Below are 24,218 nucleotides of genomic sequence, written 5' to 3'. Positions count from 1 at the left end.
TGGACAGGAAAATGAAGGGCCTTTGCTACTTTTGAGAACTGTATCAACTGTAAATTGTAGATTCATTTGGGGCCAGATTGTGCTGCTAATGTGCTCCAACAGAAGTGCCAGAACACTGAGGTTCTGTTTCTCTTTCCCACTAGTCTGAGCCATATATGCAGGGGCACATTGCACAGCATCTTCTCCACACATTTTGTTGAAACGGAGACTGCAGGTCAAGTACATGCTAGCAAAGCTATGCAGAGTATCTAGGACTCAAAGATCTTGGACTGTGAGGAAATGAGGCCAGGCTAAATAGAAACCAGACTGTGGGAAAATAAGACATGTAATTACAAATGGGGGGGGGCTTAGAGCAATTAAAAAGAGTACATGGTTTTCAGGACATACATTTTTAATTTTGGCTTTGTCTCTGTTGGTTTTCCCTTGTCAAGTCACTTAACTTCTAAGACCTTGGTATTCTCATCTATAAAATGGGAATAATGAGGTAAGTTCAACAAGTTTAGGAACTATGAACGTTGTTTGAAAATGATAGTATTATCTAAAAACTCTTTGTGGCCAGACCTGGACTTTTTCAATCCCTCACATCAAGTAACTCCAGTAGAAGATACCACTGCTTTTATTTATATAAATGTAGGAAAGCATGAACTGATTATAGTAATTGTAGGCTTTCTTTACAGTTAAATATAGTCTGAAACAATTATTTTCAAGGACACATAATGGTTGATCAGAATCACCAGGGAAGTGCTTTGAGAAAAATGCAGATGCTTGGCATCCATCTTGGATGTGAGGTTAGAATTGAAGAGAAGGGAGTATAAGTTAGGTAAGACATCTTTGTTTTTAAAATGTAATCCCTAGGCATTCTCATAATCAACCATATTTGGGAAGTACTGATCTCAGGGCAGTGTGATATAGTAAATAGAACCTAGATTCTGACTCCAGACAGATCAATTTTCTATATTGACCTGGAACAAATAACTGCCCTTCTCAGAGCCTTCATTTTATCACCTGTAAAACAGAAATATATTTCTCTTGAAGATACTTAGAGGTTAAAGGAGATGATACAGGAAATGTAGCAGGCATAGTTTATCACACACAGTTGGCACTCAAAAAAACACTTTTGAGTGTACTTTGACCTGGTTTGTTGCATCTTTTAATTGGCATGGATCCTGTCTGTTCATCTGATTTTGCATGATGCCTAGGTTAAGAGCAGGGAGAGCTGTGAAAAAGGAGCAGCTTAATACCTGTTTTGTGGTCATTTCAGTCAGAAGCAGAGACCTTGTAATAAAGAAGAGTTTATTGCAAGACTATCAGAGTCTGACAGAGAAAAAGTTAACACAAGAAGATAAAGAGACCTTAACAAATGGAGTTCATAAATGGATCATAATTAGTATGATTTGGTTACTCTCTACTTTCAGTTCCTTTTTAAACTGACTCCTTCATAACTGTAGCTTAAAGTGTATACTATAACCATTACTGTTCCAACTCAACTTGGTTACCTTCAGTTATAGCTCCTACTGCTAGTTGGTTATTCCTCTTTTTTCATGTCTCTTGATTCAAATACGAGAGTCACGAGAGAATCTGATTTGCCTAGTTCATCTTTTTTTTTTTTTTTTTGTGACTAGCCAAACAGGACTTAGGTTCCAGGCAAGACTAAAGATTGGTTGCCCTTGGGTTAGATTCAGTCAGGATAAGGTCATTTGGTATACAACTTGTCAGATTAGGCTTTAGAAATAGTTTATCTTGAAAAAAATTTGTTTAGGCACGGACCATAACATAGGACTGGCACAGCATTTTATTCTGGGGTTGAACAATTGAGCAGATATTGGCAGGGACATGGCAATGGATGGGTACTGATTATTTAGGTAATGCCATGCATCTCTGCTTTGGATAGTATCATAGGTAATTATCCTCGGGGAAGCAGAAAGGCTACCACCTACTTCTTGGACATGTTATAGTCATTCATTCTCTGGGCTTTGGATTTCAACCAGGGGTAATAATGAAGGAAAATATCTACATAATTGAATCTGATTTTCTGAGGGCACTGAATAATAACCCACAATGTTTTTTATTTTTTGTTTATTTTATTTTTATTGATGAAGGTATTACATATGTGTTCTTATTCCTCCATTGCCCCCCTCCCCACTCTTGCCTTCACCCCCCTGGTGTTTGTGTCCATTGGTTAGGTTTATATGCATGCATACAAGTTCTTTGGTTGATCTCTCCCCCTTTTTAAAATTAACTTCCATTGTCTTCTTTTAGCTTCAAATCAGCCCTGTGAGATGGATGAATCATTCCCTTTTCATGTGAAGAAACTGGGGTAAAAAAAGAAGCATCTCACAGCTAAAAAGTTAAGAGTCAAACCTAGCTTGTCTCTGTATTTTATATTCTCACCATTATATTCAAGCTTTGCTTTTCCTCATTATAAATCCAAGAAGATACAATGAGGCATGCCACTTCTCATTTTACAGATGGAGAAACTGGGGCATAATTGGCTACCTGGACTAGATCTGTATTGACACAGTGAGGCAGACAATTGGTTACTTTTTTAGTAAAATTCAGGTAAAATTACCACTTTCATTAGATATATCCTAAAATGCATTAGAATCCCCTGGACGGCTTGTTAAACACAGATTGTCAGTTTATACTCTTAGAGATTTTATTTACATGGATTTCAACAAATTTCCGGAATGCTGTTTATGAATAAAGTGCTGGTTTAATGATTGGCTTCTAGCATCAATCTTTCATGCCACTAAGATGGAGCAGTTAAAAAAACAAACAAACACAACACACACACACACACACACACACACACACACACACACACGAATATCTGAGACCCTAAGTAGTCTCTGTGAAAGTTAGTAGATGCTACACACTACCTTCATCACCTCTATAGACCTTAGCAAAGACAGTGATGATGGCATGGACCTCAGAGTCAGACTAATTTGGTACAGCTCCTAGCTATGTGACCTCAAGAAAGTCATTTGAACTATCTGAACCTAGTTCCTTCAGTTTTAAAATAGGGTAATGAAGCAGCTTCATAGGGCTGTTGTGAAGCTTATGAGGCCAACACATGCAAAAGTCCTTTGAAGACTAGAAGGCAGTGGGAAAATATTTTTAAAAAGAGCAGTGAAGTTCTTCTGGATCACCTCTCCTTGGCATTTTAAAATTCCTTGGGCGTTTGGTGTTTTGTTGCAAAATGTGGCAGGGAGATCTGTAAATGGCTATGGGAAAGGCAATCTGGACTATGGAGGTATTTATTCACCCCTGTAGACATTGGCTAAAATTCAAGTTCCCCCAAATTCTTAGTATTGGCACTTTTTTATCTGATACCTCCACAGCCAAGCTGCTGTCATTCCCAGAACTTGAGAAATGCAAATGGCCCTGCAGTTCTCACCACCAGTCTTCATCTTTAGGTAATGGAGTCTTCGAATGAAATCAACATTTCCTTAAGAAGTAGGAAGCAGATACAGATTTCCACAACTGTGCCAAATTGTTTTCTGCTGGAAAATGGAATAAAGAGGCTACCAACTTGGTGTCAGGAAAGTAGAATCACATATCATATTCTGCCACTAACTCACTGTATAACCTTAAATAAATACCTTCTGCTTTATGGGCCTCAAGATTTTGTTTATAACAGCAGGTACTCAGATTCATTGGTTTTGAAGGGTCTTTCAAGATTTGAATTCTAGGATTATCAAAACAGCAGACTTGCTCCTAGCCTTGGCTATATGTCTGAATTTGTTATGTGACCTTGGGATATAAATACTCATTTCTGATTCTTAATTTACTCATCTATAACATTTAGGATAATTATACACCATGCCCTAATTCACTTCCAATGCTTATATCAAGGATAAAATATGCACTAAAATTTATTTGAATATCTGATAAGTGCTTAACATGTAAAATATATAAAGAACTCCAATTCAGCAGTAAATAATTAAAATGTGCAAAGGATTTGAATAGACATTTCTATAAATATTTACAAATGCCCAATAAGCATATGAAAAAATGCTAAACATCATTAATCAGTAGAATTATTCAATTAAAAATCAAAATGTTATACCACATCACACCCACTAGGATGATTACTTTTTTTAAAATCAGAAAATAACAAGTCTTGACAAAGATGTGAAGAAATTAGACCCCTTGTGCACTGTTGGTTGGGTTGTAAAATGTTACAGACAGACACTAAGAAAAACAGTTTGGCAATTCCGTAAAAATTTTTAAAAATAAAATTAGAATATAATGCATCTATTCTATTTCTAGACATATATCCCAAATAATTAAAAGCAAGATCTCAAAGAAATATATTTACACACATGTTTATAGTGGTGTTATTTGTAGTACAAAAAAAGTGGAAGCAAAGCAGGTATCAGTTGATGGATTAATGAATGAATGCATAAATCAAATGTGGTATATACATACAATGAAAATATTATTTAGCCTTAAAAAGGAAGAACATTTTGATGCATGCTATAGGTGAATTAACCTTAAGGACATTATGCTAAGTAAAGTCAGCCACAAAACAGACAAATACTATATTATTACACTTATATGAGATTCCTAGCGTAGTCAAATTCATAGAGGCTGAAAGTAGAATGGAGATGATTAGAAACTGGAAAGGGGGCAATAAGGAGTTATTGTTTATGGCTACAGAGTTTCATTTTTTTCAAGATGAAAAGATTTCTGGATATGAATGGTGATAATAGTTGCACAATAATGTGAATGTATGTAATACCATTGAAATATACACTTAAAATGGTTAAGATGGTAAATTTCATGTTATGTGTATTTCACCACAAGTGAAATAATAAACAAATATCTTTGAAAATAGAAAGGTACTCTATAATATAAATTTGGAAATCTGCTTTACATTTCAAGTACAGCAATTTTCTTTAGCTTTTGGGAAACATGACCCATGTATCCACCTGCTTGGGGTCATTTCTCTACCACAGATATGTTTTTTATAATCCCTTCAGAATGTATAAGATAGCAGAATGATACATTGAACTAGAAACCAAGAAATTAGGCTTACAAGTTGAACATTGAGGCTAGAGTTCTAATGCCAGTTCTAATGCAATGGTCTTTTTCTTTTAACACAACCTATACAAAGAATTGAATTTAACATTGCTATAACCAGCAGCTTGATTATGACAGAGAATGGAGATAACATGAACCTATTTCTCTATGTCATTACACTTCTTGACCCCAGATACTCAACTGCCCTTCCCATAAATTCAGCCAATGTTTCTTGTTCCAAATGTCACTGGTCATTTTTGCACATTGGGGATATTTCCCAGTGTGACACTAGCTTGGCCTGGCTTGCTCATAGGAAAGATGGGCCTGTCAGTATTGTAATGGTTTTCCAACTTTAGTGGCTAAGTATCAGAACCACTCAAAGGGCTGTTAAACCATAAATGGCTGTTCCCCCACTACCAGCCTCCACTAGAGTTTCTGATTGAGTAAGTCTAGGGTGGGCCCAAGAATTTATATTTCTCACAATTCCCCATGTGATATTAATGGTGTGACTAACATTTTGTGAACCACTGTGTTAGAGGAAAATATGTTCAGCTAGGGTGTCTTTTCACACCACAACTGCAGTTCCTTGATGCTCAATTAGACTCAGCCCTGCCCCAGTAACAAAGACCAATCTTGACCTTCTAGGCTTTTTAATGGGAGATCCTCCTATTGCTGCCTTAGACTTTGCATCAGGTCCCTGTCTTCTTTTTGTAATTTTTTCCCCCTGTTTTAGGAATTCCTTGCCTTACTTTATGGTATGTTAGAGCTCACTTACACTGGCAGTGAGAACCAATTTTGCACATCTCTTTCCAACTTCATGTTCAGGTGTATAAATGATTACACCACCAAAATTGGCAAACATGAAAAAAAAATATCAGTGTATTTTCCCCCCTGGAGATCTGGTCGTTGAACCACATTCCATTATCACCATTGCCAACTGAACCTCCTTTGGCCAAACGTATTGGAACAGTTTCTGGGGCATGTTGTTTCAGATTCTAGCCCTTCTTAATCTCTATGATGCATTTTGAGGTGTGACTGGGGAGAGAAGCAGGCATCAAGTGCTCTGGGCTCTTGGTATTCTGTGGAATTTCCTAGGTTTTAGTGTATATCTAGACACATAATAAAGATAATCTATGAGAAACAAATTAATATGTACTGAAGAAAGCACTAGGCATTTTCATAGCTACTGGTTCAATTATTTCATTAACTCCTTATTTCAGCTCTGTGAGGTAGAGTATATTAGTTCTACTGTACAGATAAGGTCAGAAGAGTGAAATACATTGTACAAGGCCATATAACTAGTAAGTAGTAAAGTGTGGATTCTTACCTAAATACGTCTGATTCAAAAGTTGGGACTCTTCCTAGTCAGAAAATATATACTAAGCACTTAAAGACTTCTTGCCTGAAACCATGGAACTGTGCTACAAAGATCTTGAACTTATAGAAGAATTTAACTGTTTCTGAAGTTAAGATGAGAATCTGGGATAAGAACAGTGTTCCACTGATTCTATGTACTGAGGGTTCATGTTACAAAAAGCAGTAAATTAAGTGCAAGTTTCTTAAAGTGGGGAGAGGGTCACTATTTCTTAGTGATATTTATTTATTTTTATTTATTATTTATTTTATTTTTAATTACTTTATTGATTAAGGTATCAGATATTTCTCATCATCCCTCCCATTCCCATCCCAAACCCCTCCCCACACATGCCCCCAACCCCCTATTGTCCATGACCACTGGGTAGGCTCATATGCATGCATACAAGTCCTTTGGTTGATCTCTCTGCCTTATCCCCTCCCTCCCCTACCACACTTTACTACTTACTAGTTATATGGCCTTGTACAATGTATTTCACTCTTCTGACCTTATCTGTACAGTAGAACTAATATACTCTACCTCACAGAGCTGAAATAAGGAGTTAATGAAATAATTGAACCAGTAGCTATGAAAATTCCTAGCATTTTCTTCAGTACATATTAATTTGTTTCTCATAGATTATCTTTATTATGTGTCTAGATATACACTAAAACCCTGGAAATTCCACAGAATACCAAGAGCCCAGAGCACTTGATGCCTGGTTCTCTCCCCAGTCACATCTCAAAAATGCATCATAGAGATTAAGAAGGGCTAGAATCTGAAACAACATGCCCCAGAAACTGTTCCAATACGTTTGAGGTCCGACAATCTGATTGATGCAGTTCTTGTTTGTTAGTCTATGTTTGTTAGCCTCTGAGGTCCGACAATCTGATTGATACAGTTCTTGTTTGTTAGTCTATGTTGTTCATCATTTCCCCTAGATGAGTTAGCTCATGTGATAATAGAAATACATTTATAAGAACAGAAAATGAGACAAGCAATAATGCTTATGCTGAGAGGCAAATGAAACAGTCTATAGTGAGTTTCTTTCCGGGCCAACAGTTCTTTTGAGTCCCAATTTCTATGTCAAACAGTTCCTTATGTATACATGTCAGAAATCATATTTCCATTCTGGATGGTGGACAAACGGTGGTAATGCAAGTCCAACCGACTCTGGTTTGGTCTTGGGCAACCTGCAGTGACGCACAGCTGCTGAATGTTAGTATGGCAAGGCATCGTCAATATCTTCCATCTCTGGACTGTTTCTATTCTGTCTTCATGGCTGGAGCACTCTTGTCAATTCTTCTCTGTTGCAGGAATCCACATGGTCTCAGAGTTGTTTTCTGAAAATATGCAAAGATATTCTCAACCAAAAGTTAATAAAGGAATATTTTCTATAAATTTGACTTGTGATCCTTTTTTTTGTCTTTTCTTTTTTTTCTTTCTTTCTTTTCTTTTTTTTTTTTACTTACAGAATATTTTTCCTTACACAATATTCTCCTACTATCTCCTTTTTTTTAAATTTAAATATTAGGAGGATTTTGGAAATTTTATAATGTAGACTTGATAGCTTTTAAATTTATTTTTTTTACTCTAAAATGTGACCGCTTTAGGTTCATTACATGTTACCCAATTTTACCATGAGATGAACTACCAATAAAAATTTTAGTTAACACTTTAGGAACAGCTTTTTGTACAGTATAATTGATATTTCTAGAATATTCCCTTATTTCAACTAGGAAATTTAAATTAGCCTGAAAACTTGACTACTATTTTACTGTCAAATTTAATACTCTAACAACCATCTTATTTACCCTGTAAATATTAGTGGAAAGGATTATTTACCTTCTTGAGTAGGCCCTGAGCATTCCTGTTGCTAGGTTGGGTTTAGATATTAAAAACCACAGTTCCACCAAAACTGGTTTGGCTCAGTGGATAGAGCATCAGCCTGCAGACTGAAGGATCCCGGGTTCGATTCCGGTCAAGGGCATGTACCTTGGTTGTGGGCACATCCCCAGTAGGGGATATGCAAGAGGCAGCTGATTGATGATTCTCTTTCATCTGTGTTTCTAACTCTCTATCCCTCTCCCTTCCTCTCTGTAAAAAATCAATAAAATATATTTTTAAAAATAAAAATAAATAATAAATAAATAAATAAATACCCCAGTTCCCCACATGATGGGTACAAGACATCTCAAACAAGTCTTGTTGCAGTGAGAGGGCAGCTGCTGTTGGCCAAATCTCTGTCTGTTACCTGGCTCCCAATTTGAGCTGTGCATGGGAAGCTAAGCAGCCATGAGGGCAGGAGACCTCTCTCAGCAGGGGTGAGGGTTCAGACCTCTGCAAAGTTTGGGGGGGTGGTCTGTGCCCCACCTCTGTTGACCCCCAAGTTCTCTCCTCATGGCCTCTCTGTGACTGTGCCTGTGTTAGGTTGTTCCTTCCCAGAGGAATCTTACATCCTCTGGGGCCAAGCAGGGTGATGTGCAGTTTAGTTTAGTCTCCTTGGTAGTCTATGCCCCTGTGGCCTCCTTGCCCAGCACTTGCCTTTGGATCCTTTCACCTGCTAGCAGGGCCCCAGCACTGATCACATATCTTGTAAAACCCAGGTTTCTTCTCCAGAGAGGGCCCAGCTCACCTCACTGGGCGAGAGACAGATCCATGGTACCAGCCATCACGAGGCTTCAACCTTGGCATGAACAGAAAGCTTATTCAACAACTTTGGACAATTGGATTGTGAGAATAGGGTCCCTCTTGGCCAAAAGGGCAAGAGGGGCCAATATAGAATGCTCACCTTCCCAGAGGGCCCTCTACACAGTGGAAGGGATTAAATCCTTTCATGTCCTTTTTAATTGCTGCCAGACATTCAAAGAATTAGTTTGTAAGTTTGTTTGGGATAATTGTACATCATGCTATTGTAATTTTAAAATATCTAGAGATGTGTTACCTTTGTGTTCAAGCACCAAAAAGATGATTTTTTTGTTGATACCCAAGGGTGCGAGGTACTATTATAGATAATGGGGATAACACCAATCTGTAAAAAATTATAATGACATTGTAGAATAATATCATATAAGGATATTCTAGGCCATGGCAATTTCATTTTAAACTGGCTGCGAATTTTTTTTTTTTTTTTTTTTTTTTTTTTTTTTTGTATAGAGAAGGTCTTAGTTACATTTTCTACACTTCTCCCTGGAGCAAGTAGTTATAGTCCCTTTCTTTGGTGTCCACACAAGCCAGAAACCTCTCTTTAATTTTACATACAAAAGAGCAATGGTTTGATTTTGTGTCATACAAAAGGGAAGCTGGGTGCAGACCCCTGTGTAATTATAGTTCCTTGCCACTCCCATGGTCCTCCTGGATGACCAAGGTGTTTGGTATTATTGGTGACTACATAACAAGAGGGATCAACCCACGTAAGGGTTCTTACCCATGAAGGGTCAGGAACATAAGTCCAAAATACTTCCCCATTTTCCCCAGGTAATATTATCCTATAGCTGATGACTACTAGCATGGCAAGAAAGATGTTCTCAGGCGTTCTTGGGGTTCTGGTTACCTCATAATTTTTTTAATAATAATAATAATTATTATTATTATTATTATTTGTCCTTATTCCCCCATTACCTCCCATCCTCAATTCGTGCCCCACCCCCCTATTGTCTATACCCATTGATTAAATTCATTGTATGTACACAAGTCCCTTGGTTGATCTCTCGCTCTTTCTCACGCCTTCCCTGAGGTTTGAGGTTCTGATTGACATTTCTGTCTCTGGATCAGTTCTTGTTCATTAGTCTATGCCATTCATTATATTCCACAAATGAGTGAGATCATGTGATATTTATCTTTCTCTGCCTGGCATATTTCACTTAGCATAATGCTCTCCATCGCCATCCATGTTGTTGCAAATGATAGGATCTACTTTTTTACTGCAGCATAGTATTCCATTGCGTAGATTTACCACAGTTTTTAATCCACTCATCTTCTGATGGGCATTTGGGCTGTTACCAAATCTTAGTTATAGTGAATTGTGCTGCTATGAACATGGGAGTACATATATCCTTTCTGATTTGTGTTTCTAGTTTCTTGGGATATATTCCTAGAAACAGGAACTGGGTCAAATGGGAGTTCCATTTTTAGTTTTTGTTGTTGTTGTTGTTTTGTTTTCTTTTCTTTTTAAAATATATATTTTATTGATTTTTTTTACAGAGAGGAAGGGAGAGAGATAGAGAGCTAGAAACGTCAATGAGAGAGAAACATCGACCAGCTGCCTCTTGCACACCCCTTACCGGGGATGTGCCCGCAACCAATGTATATGCCCCTGACTGGAATCGAACCTGGGACCTTTCAGTCTGCAGACCGATGCTCTACCACTGAGCCAAACCGGTTTCAGCCATTTTTAGTTTTTTGAGGAAACTCCATACTGTTCTCCACAATGGCTGCACCAGATTGCATTCCCACCAGCAGTGCAAAAGAGTTCTGTTTTCTCTGCATCCTCGCCAACAATTGCTGTTTGTTGATGTGTTGATGATAGCCATTTTGACAGGTGTGAGATGATACCGCATTGTTGTTTTGATTTGCATTTCTCTGATGATTAGTGACTTTGAGCAGGTTTTCATTTGTCTCTTGGGATTTCTTTTGTATTCTTTTGAAAAGTGTCTATTTAAATCAGTTGCCCATTTTTTTTATTGGGTTGTTTATCTTCTTTTTGTTAAGTTGTATAAAAGTTCTCTATAAATGTTGGAGATTAAACACTTATCGGGGATATCATTGGCAAATATGTTCTACCATGCAGTGGGCTTTCTTGTTGTTTTATTGATGGTTTCCTTTGAAAAGGAATTTTGATGTAGTCCCATTTGTTTAATGTCTCTTTAGTTTCCATACAGGGGTCCTCAAACTTTTTAAAGTGGGGGCCAGATCACGGTCCCTCAGAGAGCTGGAGGGCCGGACTATATGAACTACTAATTCCTACTGTAACACCTCGGCTGCGCTCACTGCCCAAAAAACCTGGCGGGCCAGATCAGACTCCTCTGCGGGCCGCATGTGGCCCACGGGCCGTAGTTTGAAGATGCCTGCATGAAGAAATTGCTTCAGCATATGTCTGAGAGATTTTGCTGCCTGTGTATTCCTCTAGTATTTTTATGGGTTACAGTCTTATGTTTAAGTCCTTTATGGATTTTGAGGGGTTTTTTTTGTATGGTGAAAGTTGGTGATCTAGTTGCTTTTTTTTTTTTTTTTTGCATCTGTCCAATTTTCCCAACTCCATTTGTTGAAAAGACTGTCTTGACTCCATTGTATGTTTCCTTTATGGATTTTGAGTTATTTTTTTGTATGGTGAAAGTTGGTGATCTAGTTGCATTTTTTTTTGTATCTGTCCAATTTTCACAACTCCATTTGTTGAAAAGACTGTCTTGACTCCATTGTATGTTTATGCCTCCTTTGTCAAATATTAATTGGGCATAGTGATTTGAGTTGATTTCTGGGTTCTCTAGTCTATTTCATCAATCTTTGTGTCTGTTCTGTCAGTACCAGGCTGTTTTAATAACAGTGGCTTTGTAATACAGCTTGAAATCTTGTATTGAGATCCCACCTACTTTGTTCTTCTTTCTCAGGATTAATGCAGCTATTTGGGGTCTTTTCTTTATTTCAGATGAATTTTTGGAGAATTCATTCTAGGTCTGTAAAATATGCCATTGGTATTTTAATGGGAAATGCATTGAATTTATATTGATAGATTGCTTTGGGTAGTATGGACATTTTGAGTATGTGGTTTATCCCAACCCATGAACATGGTATGATCTTCCATCTGTTTATGTCTTCCCCTACCTCTTTTTTCAGTGTTGTGTAGTTTTCCCTTACAGGGCTTTTACTTCCTTAGTTAAGTTTATTACTGTTATCTCAATTTTTTTGGTGCCACGATAAATGGGATTGCTTTTAAAGTCTCTCTTTTTGTAAGTTCACAGTTGGTGTATAGAAATGGCATAGATTTCTTAGCATTAATTTTGTATCCTGCTACATTGCTGAATTTATTTATTAAGTCTAATAGTTTTTCTGATGGAGTATTCAGGGTTTTCTATATATAGTATCATGTCATCTGCCAATAAGAACAGTTTTACTTCTTCTTTTTCAATTTGGATGCCTTTTATTTCTTCTTCTTATCTGATTGCAATGGCTAGTACTTCCAGCACTATGTTGAACAGGAGTGGTGAGAGTGGGCATCCCTGTCTTGTTCCTGTTCTTAGGGAATATGGCTTTGTTTTTGTCCATTGAGTATGATGTTGGCTGTGGATTTGTCATATATGGCTTTTATTGTGTTGAAGTATGATCTGTCTATTCCCACCGTGCTGAGAATTTTTATCAAGAAAGGGTTTTGGATTTTGTCAAATGCTTTTCCGGCATCAATTGATATGACTGTGGTTTTTATCTCTCAATTTGTTTATGTGATGTATCACATTTATTACTTTGCAAATATTGTACTATACTTGCATCCCTGGGATAAATCCTACTTGGTCGTGTTGTATAATCTTTCTGATGTCCTGCTGGATCCGATTTGCTAGAATTTTGTTGAGGATTTTGGCATCAATGTTGCTGAGGGATATTGGCCTGTAATTCTCTTTCATTGTGTTATCTTTATCTGTTTTTGGTATTAGAGTGATGCTGGCTTCATAGAAGGAGCTTGGAAGTGTTACATCCTCAAGAATTTTTTTGAATAGTCTGAGGAAGATAGGTTTTAGTTCTTCTTAAACGTGTGTTAAAACTCCCCTGTGAAGAGATCTGGTCTCAGGCTTTTGTTTGCTCAAGCTTTTTGATGACTGCTTCAATTTATTTCATAGTTATCAACCTATAGACATTTTTAGAATCTTCCTGAGTAAGTTTTGGAAGGTTGTATTTTTTTAGGAATGTATCCATTTCCTCCAGGTTGTCCAGTTTCTTAGAATAGAGTTGTTCATAGTATTTTTTAACAATCTTTGGTATTTCGGTGGGGTATGTTTTCATTTTGCCTCTTTCATTTCTGATTTTGTTTATTTGGGTCCTCTTTCTTTTGTTTCTTGGTGAGCCTGGCTAGAGGTTCATCAATCTTGTTTATCCTTTCGAAGAACCAGTTCTTGGTTTTGTTGATCTTTTGTATTTTTTGTGTGTGTGTCTCTATGTCATTTATTTCTGCTCTGATCTTTATTATTTCCTTTCTTCTCACTGTGGGATTTTCTTGTTGTTCTCTTTCTATTCTTTGGGTTGTTGAGTTAGATGATTTATTGCCTGTAGAGCTATAAACTTCCCTCTCAGGATTGCTTTCAATGTGTCCTATAGGAGTTGAAATGTTGTGTTATTATTGTCATTAGTCTCTGGGATGTTTTTAATTTCTTCTTTGATCTCATTGATAACCCAATCATTGTTTAGTAGCATGTTATTCCTCTTCCAAGTGGGTTTTTTTTTTAATGTTTTTATTGTAGTTTATTTCTAATATGCCATTGTGGTCTGAGAAAATGTTTGATAGGATTTCAATATTTTTGAATTTGGGGAGACTTTTCTTGTGACCCAATATGTGGTCTATTTTTTAAAAAGTCCCATGTGTACTTGAGAATAACTTGTATACCATGGCTTTGGGATGAAATGCTGTGAAGATGTCAATTATGTCCATCTGATCTAGTGTGTCATTTAGAATTGCTATTCCTTCTGTGTTTTTTGTCTAGGTGGTTTATCCAGTGATATCAGCGGTGTATTAAATTCCCCTACGATGATTGTATTATTGATTTCTCCCAAGATATCTTTCAGGATATTTTTTATGTAATTGGGTGCTCATGCTTTGGGTGCATATATGTTTACCAGAGTTATATTTTCTTTTTGAATTGCTCCCTTTAGTATTATGTAGTGGCCTTTCTTATCTGTTATTATTATCTTTACTTTGAAGTCTATTTTATGAGATATAAATATCACAACCCCAGCTTTTTTCTCATTTCCATTTGCCTGAAAAATGTTTTTCCATCCCTTCACTCTCAGTCTGTATGAATCCTTTGCTCTGAGGTGGGTCTCTTGTAGACAGCTAATATAGGGCTCATGTTTTCTTGTCCATTCAGCTACCCAATGTCTTTTAATCCATTTGCATTTAATGTTATTATTGAGAAGTACATGTTTGTTGTCATATTTTCCTTAGTGTTCGTGTTTTTCCTTGCCTTTCTCTTTCTTCTTTTTATAGCAGTCTCTTTCACGTATCTTGCATTGCTGTCTTGGAAATGACAAACTCTTTTTTCCTTTTTTTTTTTTCCTTTTTCTTTTTTCTGTGAAGCTCCTGATTCCCCCTTCAATTTTGAATGATAGCCTTGCTGGTTATAGTATTCTTGGATTCAGTCCCTCACTTTGCATCACTTTGTATATTTCATTCCATTTCCTTCTAGCCTGGTTTGTTCCTGTTAAGAAATCAGTTAATTTTCTAATAGGAGACCCCTTGTAAGTAACTTTCTGTCTCTCTCTGGCAGCCTTTAAGATTCTTACTTTTTCATTGGTGTTTACCAATTTAATTATGGTGTGTCTTGGTGTTGGTTTTTTGGGGTTCAACTTGTTTGGGACTCTGTGTTTCTTGTACTTGCATGGTTTTTTTCTTGCCAATATCAGTAACATTTTTTGTCATTATTTCTTCAAACAGGTTTTTTGTTTGTTTGTTTGTTTTTTTTGTGTGTGTTTTTTTTTATCCTTGCTTCTCTTCCTCTTCTTCTTGTATCTCTATTAAGTGAATATTGTTTCCTTTTGTATTGTCCCAAAGCTCCCTTAGGGTTTTCTCTTACTTTTTAAGTCTTCTTTTCAGTTGCTGCTGTTTTTGTGAGTTTTTTCTTTCCTTGTCTTCTAATTCGCTGATGCAGTCCTCAGCCTCTTCTAGTCTAGTGTTTAAGTCTTCCATTGTGTTCTTTATTGCAGCTATGTCGTTTTAAAAAAAAAAATATATATATATATATATATATAATTGATTTTTTTACAGAGAGGAAGAGAGAGGGATAGAGAGTTAGAAACATTGATGAGAGAGAATCATCGACCAGCTTCCTCCTACTCGGGATGTGCCGCAACCAAGGTACATGCCCTTGACTGGAATCGAACCTGGGACCTTTCAGTCCACAGGCTGATGCTGTATCCACTGAACCAAACCATTTTCGGCTGCTATTCGTTCTTCATCTCCTCTTGGTTCCTTTTCATGTTGGCGACATATTTATTCAACTCCTTATAATTCTCATTGAGTTGTGTGTATTTGTCATGCAGCCATTTAAATATCCTTATAACAATTACTCTGAATTCTATCTCTAATAAGCTGCTAGCCTCAATTTCATTTAATTCCCTTTCTGGTGATTTCTCTTTTTCTTTCTTTTGGGGATTGCTTTTTTGTCTTCCCATGTTTTCCTGTAATGTTTTAGTTGTTGATTGGCTTGCTTTGCTATCCAGGTTCTTTTGGGTATGGTGCTACTGGTGTAATCTCTCAGATCTCCTAGGCTTGGTAATATAGTATAGCTATTTGGGTTCTCTTGATGTAGGCTTGCAAGCTTGAGTGGCATAACGGCAGTGTCTAGAAGTCAGTTTTTGAGGGGAGTGTCCCAATTTTTGCTGTCTTTCACCCTTAGTTGAAATCACACGTGTCCAGTGGGTACTCACAGTGGCACCAGGAACCATCTGTTGGGAAAGCTCACACTGGCTGCCACTAGCGCCCTGTGTGTTGATGGGCTCAGGGTGCTTGCCTGTTGGAAATGCACATCTGTGGAGGTGTGTTTGCAGGTACAGAGCTCTGATGCGCTCTGAGGGGTCCTGGCACTGAGGTTGAGCAGGTAGGATGAATGTGGAAAGTTATTCAGAAAGAGAGGTTTCAGAATTTCTGCTGTGGGGCAGCGAGTCCTTGTCTGTACAGAATCACACCCAGCAGGGACTCAAAGCAGTTCCCCAGAGGACACTGTGTATATATGCGCTCAGACTGCCTGCCCTTTGGAAATGTGCACGTCGGTGGTGGTGAGATTGCTGGCACTGAGCTCTGACACACTTTGAGGGGCCCTGACACTGAAGTTACCCTGCTGCAGTGTCTGTGCAGATATTCAGGATGAGTGAATTCAGAATTTCTTCTGCCAAGGGCAGTGCATCCCTGTTTGTCCAAATCACACCCAGCCAGTACTCATAGTAGCTCCCACAAGTGCCTTGTGGATAGATGGGCTTTGGAAGTGCCTGTCCAAACTTTGGAAGTGCCTGCCTTTTGGAAGTGTGGGCACGAACTGGTGGTGCTTTGGCTTGCACAGAGCTCTGACATGCTTTGAGTATCCCTGGCACTGAAGTTAAACAACGAGGGTGTATGTGGAAAGTTATTCAGGAGAAAAGTGTTTAGAGTTTCTGCTTTGGGGAAGAGCATCCTTGTCTGTACAGAATCACACCCAGCAGGGGCTCAAAGCAGCTCCCCAGAGGACCCTGTGGGTATATGGGCTCAGGGTGCCTTCCCTTGTCTGTGGCTGTGAGTTTGCCAGCTTTGGGAGTGCTCACAGGAACGTTGGAAGTGCCTGTCCCTTGGAAGTGCATGCATGAACTGGTGGTGTGTTTGCCTGCTCAGAGCTTTCATACACTCTGAGGGGCCCTGGCACTGAAGTTGAACAGCTGGATGTCCTTGAGCAATTATTTAGAAATAGGGAGTTTAGAATTTCTACTGCCAGGCAGAATTACACCCTAGGGGGCTCTCAGTCAGTCCCAAGCACTGCCTAGGTAGTGGAGTGCCTGGCTGCCCATAGTTTGGGAATGCAACAAATCCCGAGTTTCAGGGCTGGGGATGGGAAAGTTGTACTTACTGCTATCAGGCATCACACCTTTGTAGGTGGTGGTGCCAGCGTTGGTGGGTCTGCAGCTGGGGTAACAGAATTTTGGTTGAAGTGGCTGCTGGGTCATGGGCAGTTCCAAGGCCTATCTGGTTGGTGGTGTTGATGAATTCAGAAATCTGTGGCCACGTGCCTGAAGTCTTGATGTCCCTTGTTCTGCAGCTGTGGTTGAAGGTCTCCTATCAGAGCAGTTGTAGTGTCCTGGTTTGCTTCTGAGACCAGACTGGGTGATGGCAAGGCTAGAATTCTTGTCTCATGCAGTTCTGCTCTTCAAGATAGCGTGGTCTCTGTGCCACTGGTATCCTCCCTGGAGCATTTGTGGCTGCGGGGTTTTGCCATCTAAGACTGCCCATATTGGAAGCCCCTCTGGAAGAACTGCAGGGTCTAACTGTCCCTAATTTACTCATACCCAAACATGTCTACACACACCTCTATCACTCCCTCATTTGATCACACACTCTCTCTCCCTACCTTCCTGCCAGTCGCCATCTTTTTTTCTCCCACTTAGTGTTATTTAAAAATGGTTTAGATACTATTTTCCTGCATTGTGAATGTAGATTCTGCCTGGAATAAAACTTAGTTGTGGAGCACAAAAATGAGGATTCTGGTATCAGAGGACTGAAACTAAAAAGGCACAATTTAACATGTTTTTGCAAAGAATTGCCATCAAGAACAAAAAACAAATAGTAAAGCAAGAGAAGCAGAGCTCAGCCACTCTTAAAATATATATATATATATATATATATATATATATATATATATATATATATTTGTTGTTGTTGTTGTTGTTGTTGTTGAAAGTATTACAGATGTCCCATTTTTCCCCCTCCCCCCCCAACCTACATCTGCCCCTCTTAGGCCTTCACCATTCTATTGTCTGTGTCCATGTGCTGTGCATATAACTTGCCTGGTTAATTCTCTCCACCTCCCACCCCAAGCTTTCCTCAGAGATTTGTCAGTCTATTCCACATTCTTATGTTTCTAGATCTATTTTGTTCATCTGTTTATTATGTACATTAGATTCCATATATGAGTGAGACCATTTGAATTTTGTCTTTCTCTGACTAGCTTATTTTGTTTAACATGAGATTCTCCAGGTCCCTCATGTTGCCCCCAAATGGTAAGGGGTCCTTCTTTTTTACAGATGCATAGTATTCCATTGTATAAATGTATCACATGTTGTTTAACCACTCATCTATCTATTGTAAATTGTGCTGCTATGAACATAGGGGTGTTTATTTTTTTAATTAGTATTTTGGGTTTCTGATGATATATTCCTAGAAGTAGGTCAATTGGCAGTTCCATTTCTTAAGGAAACTCTATACTGTTTTCCATAGTAGTTGCACAAGTCTGCATTCCAACTAATAGTGTATTAGGATTCTCTTTTCTCTATATCCTTGCCAACACTTGTTACTTGTTGATTTATTGATGATAGACATTCTGACAGTGTAAGGTGATATAACATTGTCATTTTAATTTGCATCTCATGGATGATTAGCAATATTGAACATTTTTTATATATATCTTGGCCATCTGTATGTCCTCTTTGGAGAAATGTCTATTTAGGTCACTTACCCATTATTTAATTGAATTGTGTGTCTTCTTTTTGTTAAATTCTATGAGTTCCTTATATAATTTGGAAATTAACACCTCATCATATATATCATAGGCAAATATGTTCTCCCATACACTGGGCTCACTACATTTACTTGATGGTTTCCTTTGCTGCACAGAAGCCTTTTATTTTGATGTAGTCCCATTTATTTATTTTCTTCTCAATTTCCCTTGACCTGGGACATGTATCAGCAAACATATTGCTACAAGAGATGTCTGATATTTTCCTGCCAATGGCTTCTAAATATTTTTTATGGTTTCACGACTTATATCTGTATCTTCTATCCATTTATTATTGTGTATAGTGTAAGTTGGTGGTCTAGTTTCATTTTTTGCATGTAACTGTCCAATTTTTCCAATACCATTTATTCAAGAGACTGTCTTTACTCCATTGCATTCTTTGTCTAATATTAATTATGAGCATAATGATGTGGGTCAATGTCTAGGTTCTCTTTTTTATTTCATTGATCTACCACAGGCCTGATGAACAAAATTCATGCATGTGGGGAGGGTTCCCTCAGCCTGGCCTTAACACTCTCCTATCCAGGACCCCTCAGGGGATGTCCAACTACCTTTCACAATCTGGGACTGCTGGCTCCTAACGGCTTGCCTGCCTGCCTGATTGCCCCTAACCCCTCTGCCTGCCTCCTTGATGGACCCTAACCATCTCTGCCTGCCTGCCTGATTGCCCCTAACTGCCTCTTCCTTGCCTCACACCCAGGACCCAGGATTCCCTCCTCCAGCCAGTTGCAGGCATCCAGGACCTAGGCTTCCCTCCCTCTGGCTGGCCACAGGCACCCAGAACCTGGGCTGGCTTTGGCCAGGCTGGCCACAGCCACAGGGAAGCATGGGCAGATGGTTTCACCTGGGCTGCAGCCACAGGTGCTGGCATCTGGGACTGTGGGATGGGTGGCTTGTCCCTCTCCCAGTTCACAGCCCTAGCCACTAGCACCCAGGACTGTTGGGCATACAGCTTGATCCTCTCCCAGGCTACAGCCTGGCCAGTCCCCATTCCTCTCTCACAAGCTCATGTGTGACTGGCTGGTCCCCATTCCTCTCCCCCCAGTGTTGAGCATCTGAGCCATTTTGGCATGACAGTGTGAGGGTGTGATGCCCATTTTCATATTAGCTCTTCATTATATTGGATATGCTTTTCTTACGTGAGTACCAGGTTGTTTTGATTACTCTATAACTTGAAATCTTGTATTGTGACTCCTCCAATTTTGTTCTTTCACAAGTTTGTTGTGGTTATTATGGGTCTTTTTTGGTTCCATATACATTTTTGGAGTATTTGTTCTAAAATCTGTGAAATATACTGTTGGTATTTTTTTAAAAAGATATTTTATTGATTTTGTACAGAGAGGAAGGGAGAGAGATAGAGAGTTAGAAACATCGATGAGAGAGAGTCATTGATCAGCTACTTCTTGCACATCCCCTACTGGGGATATGCCCGCAACCAAGGTACATGCCCTTGACTGGAATCGAACCCGGGACCCTTCAGTCCCCAAGCCGACGCTCTATCCATTGAGCCAAACTGGTCTTGGCTGCTGTTGGCATTTTTAAAATATATTTTTATTTATTTCAGAAAGGAAGTGAGAGGAAGAGATAAATAGAAACATCAATGATGAGAGAGAATCATTGATTGGATGCCTCCTACTGGGGATCAAATAGCAACCCAGGCATGTGCCCTTGTCAAGAATTGAACCCAGGCCCCTTCAGTCCACAGACTGATTCTCCATCCACTGAACCAAACTACCTAAGGCTGCTGTTAGTATTTTAATGGGGATTGTATTGAATTTATAGATTGCTTTGGGTAGTATGGATATTTTAATGATGTTGATTCTACCAATCTATAAACATGGTATATTTTTCCATTTGTTTATATCTTCCTCTGTCTTTTTTCTTTTCTTTTCTTTTCTTTCCTTTCATTTTCTTTCTTTTCCTTTTCTTTTGTTTTTATTATCCTAAGGCAGAATCTGGACTTCTTTTTTAAGTTACAATAGGTTTTATGCTTAATATAGTACATTCTGGGCTTAGAATATAACATATTATTAATGAAAAGTGTGATTTTGCTTATCATGAGTTTAAAAATCAAACTAAAAAATGTTACTCAAAAAAAGGGGAAATGTCTACGTGAATATGTACAAATCAGTGTAAGGGACCTCAGCAAGCAAAGTCTGACACTGTCCTTCCTGATAGTTCAGTGGTCGATCCATGAGGAGGAATGGAGTTCTGGTTTGGTCCCATGGCTCCCAACAGAGCAGCTCAGAACTTCACATCCAGGGAAAATGCCCCAATAATAGAGATTCTAGTTTAAGCTGTCATCACACAGGCAGACCATGGCCTCGCTGACAGAACTCCAGAAGCAAAGAATGGTCTGGGCAGCAATAAGCGTGGCCGCTTCTGAGAAGCTCAGGCCATTACCTATGTCCTAGGGATGGTATGTGCCTTATCTCTCAGCACTCTGCAGCAGGTCCCGGCTGTGAATGTGCCTAGTCTACACTACTGAAAACTTAGGATTAGCCCTGGAGAAGCACTGAACCTTTACAGGAACAAATCCAGTGTCATCTATTCTAAGAATCCTTGTCACTGAGGTGGGGGCTTATTACACAGAGCACAGAAACCTGAAATTACACCATCCCAACAGGTTCCATTCTTTCTACTGAGAAACATTCAAAATGGCATCTCATCCTCTGAAAGTACAGTCACACCAAACTGCTTTCCTCATGGAGTGTGTATCCCAGGCAGCCTCATTGCAGCCCCAGAATGCAAAACAACCACTGAATTGATTGGGTAAAGATTAGCTTAGCAATTTTCCTCCAGAAAATATAAAAATAATGCTTTAAGTAGAAAGAATCTGTAGAGAACTAAGTAAGTGATGTGCCAGATCCATGGTTGGGAGGCAAGAACTTCACTTGGTGACTGCAGGGTTCTTGGGGGGAAGGAGCTTATAAATGTTGAAGTAGCCCACCATCTGCTGGGGGATCTCTGTCAGGACACACTGAGCCGTTGCCTCCTTGGGAGCATTCTGGAACTGTCTGAAAGGCACGAAATGCATGATATTTCTATTGGCTACCTCACTTGTAGGGGAGTGCAGGGCCCCACTATAGCTATCCAGGAACTCCGTGGCCCTGAAGTCGGAGCTGCCCACTTTGACTATGATGATGGACATGGGAAGCTTAGTGGCACTGACAATAACCTGTTTGGTCTTGTCCAGGTCTGCGATAATGCCCTCAGTGATGATAAGAAACACAAAATATTGAGAAGTTTTTGCTGTGTGGCTGCAGCAGCAAACCTGGCCATGTGATTGATAATTGGAGAAAAATCCCTTGGTCCATAGAGCTTTACCTGAGTCAGGCAGGTCCCATATGCCTCCACGATGCCTTGGATCCCGTTACAGTAGGGGTTGAATGGGTTGAAGTTCATGGGAAACTCATGTGAAACCTGTCACTGAGGAGGTAGCTGAACTCTAAACCCAAATACTGGGAACATCTCATCTGCATCGTAGTCTTGAATGACCATCCCCACAGACCAGCTGGTGGTCAATTACTCATTCACACTATTGGGGCTAATGTAATGAAGAAAGTTCTGCTGTTCCCCACTGGAGCTGGTGAAGTCCACCCCCACGGTAAAGTTCAGCTTACATCTGCCCATGATGTAGTACAAGAAGGAGCACTTCACCGTGACCTCGCACTGCTTCACGCTGATGTCACCCTAATTCTTGTAACCTTTCTTCTGTCTCTTCTTCTCTTGATGCAGTCAAATTCAATGGGTGAGCTCCTGGATGCCTAGCTCAGCTTCATGGTGGTCTGAAACATCCCGATGAGATCATAGGACCTATTGTCATAATCATAACACTCCACCTTAATAGTCTTATTCATATTTCCATATCACAGGAGTTAAGAGAGATTTTAAAAGATCTCCAAACAGGATCCAGGTTGTTTTTAATAACCTCTATTTGATGCACCAAAAGCCAGGTTCTGTCAGATGTCTGTGGAATTTCAGGTAAGGATTTGACTTGCCAAATAGATCCTTATTATCCAGTTTTCTTGCTTCCATTTCAAATAAGACCACTCCATTATTCTTTATTTCTTCAGCTGAAATTCTGATGCTGATTTTCCCCATGGGACATTTTTCAGCACCAATGGTCCAGTCAGCTTCTTATTGGAAACAATCTGTCCCAGGGTGAATTCACATTCTCCCAAGAAGTCATCATCACTCAGCTCAATGGTTTTGTTATTGATGTCATAAATCCCAAATTAGGACTTCTGAACCACTTCAAAGTAGTATGCAATAATAAACATCTGAGAGAATGTGGGATTCAGTCAATTCTTAATCCTTTCTGTGTGCTCAACCTCATATCACTGCTGTCCATCTGGGTTAAAAATAACACACACAAAGGATCCAATTTGGACCCAATGTCTTTGTCCAGAATATTGTCACAGAAAACCTTCAGCTCCACCTTCCTCACACGTTGAGTAGCCATCTCTGGAGCTCCAGTCCAGGGGCCATACCAGGCAGCAAGTCCACAGTAGGTGGGCAGCAGTGTCACCTCTCTCTTTTTTCAAAGTGCTGTAGTTTTTCATGCACAGCTCATTTACCTCCTTGATTAAGTTTATTCCTAAGTATCTTATTATTTATTTTTCTTGTAATGGTAAATGGCTTTTTTGTGTGTGTTTTATTTCTCATTCTGAGAGATCATTATTGGAATATAAAATTGCCATCAGTATCCAAGAGTTAATTTTATATCCTGCTAACATTGCCAAAATCATGTATTAAATGGAATAGCTTTTTTTGGTGGAGTCTTTAGGGTTTTCAATGTACAATATCATGTCACCTGCAACTAATGAGTTTCACTTCCTCCTTTCCAAGTTGTTTGCTAGTTTTTCCTTATTGTCTGATCACTGTGGTTAGGACTTCCAGTACTATGTTGAATAAGATGGTGAAAGCAGACATCCAGGTCTTATTCTTGTTCTTAGGAGAAATGGTTTTAGTTTTTGCCCAGAGTATGATCTTCACTGTGGGTTTGTCACATATGGATTTTATTATGTTGAGATATGATCCCTCCATTCCAACTTTGTTGAGAGATTTTATCAACAGCTAGAGGCCTGGTGTATGAAATTTGTACATTGGAGGGGGGGGGGTGTCCCTCAGCCCAGCCTGCACTCTCTCCAATCTTGGGATTGGGCCTAAACTGGCAGTCAGATATCCCTATCACAATCCAGAACTGCTGGCTCCTAACCACTCCCCTGCTGGCCTGATTGATGTCTAACTGCCCCCCTGTTGGCCCTATCACCCCTAACTTCCCTCTCCTTCTGGCCTGATCACCTCCAACTGTCCTCTTCTGCCAACCTGATTGTCCCAACTGCCCTGCCCTGCAGGCCTGGTCACCCCCAACTGCCCTC

General features: G+C 39.2%; 1 pseudogene; it reads right to left on the bottom strand.

The window, feature by feature from the left end:
* Nucleotides 1–21,724: 21,724 nt before the first annotated feature.
* Nucleotides 21,725–23,299, bottom strand: LOC118704720 (annotated as a pseudogene).
* Between the last annotated feature and the right edge of the window lie 919 nt (nt 23,300–24,218).

Source organism: Pipistrellus kuhlii, unplaced genomic scaffold (assembly GCF_014108245.1).
Source record: "Pipistrellus kuhlii isolate mPipKuh1 unplaced genomic scaffold, mPipKuh1.p scaffold_m20_p_46, whole genome shotgun sequence".
NCBI classification, from domain to species: Eukaryota; Metazoa; Chordata; class Mammalia; order Chiroptera; family Vespertilionidae; genus Pipistrellus; species Pipistrellus kuhlii.
Note: the sequence above shows the minus strand (reverse complement) of the source record. Positions and strands in the feature narration are given on the sequence as shown.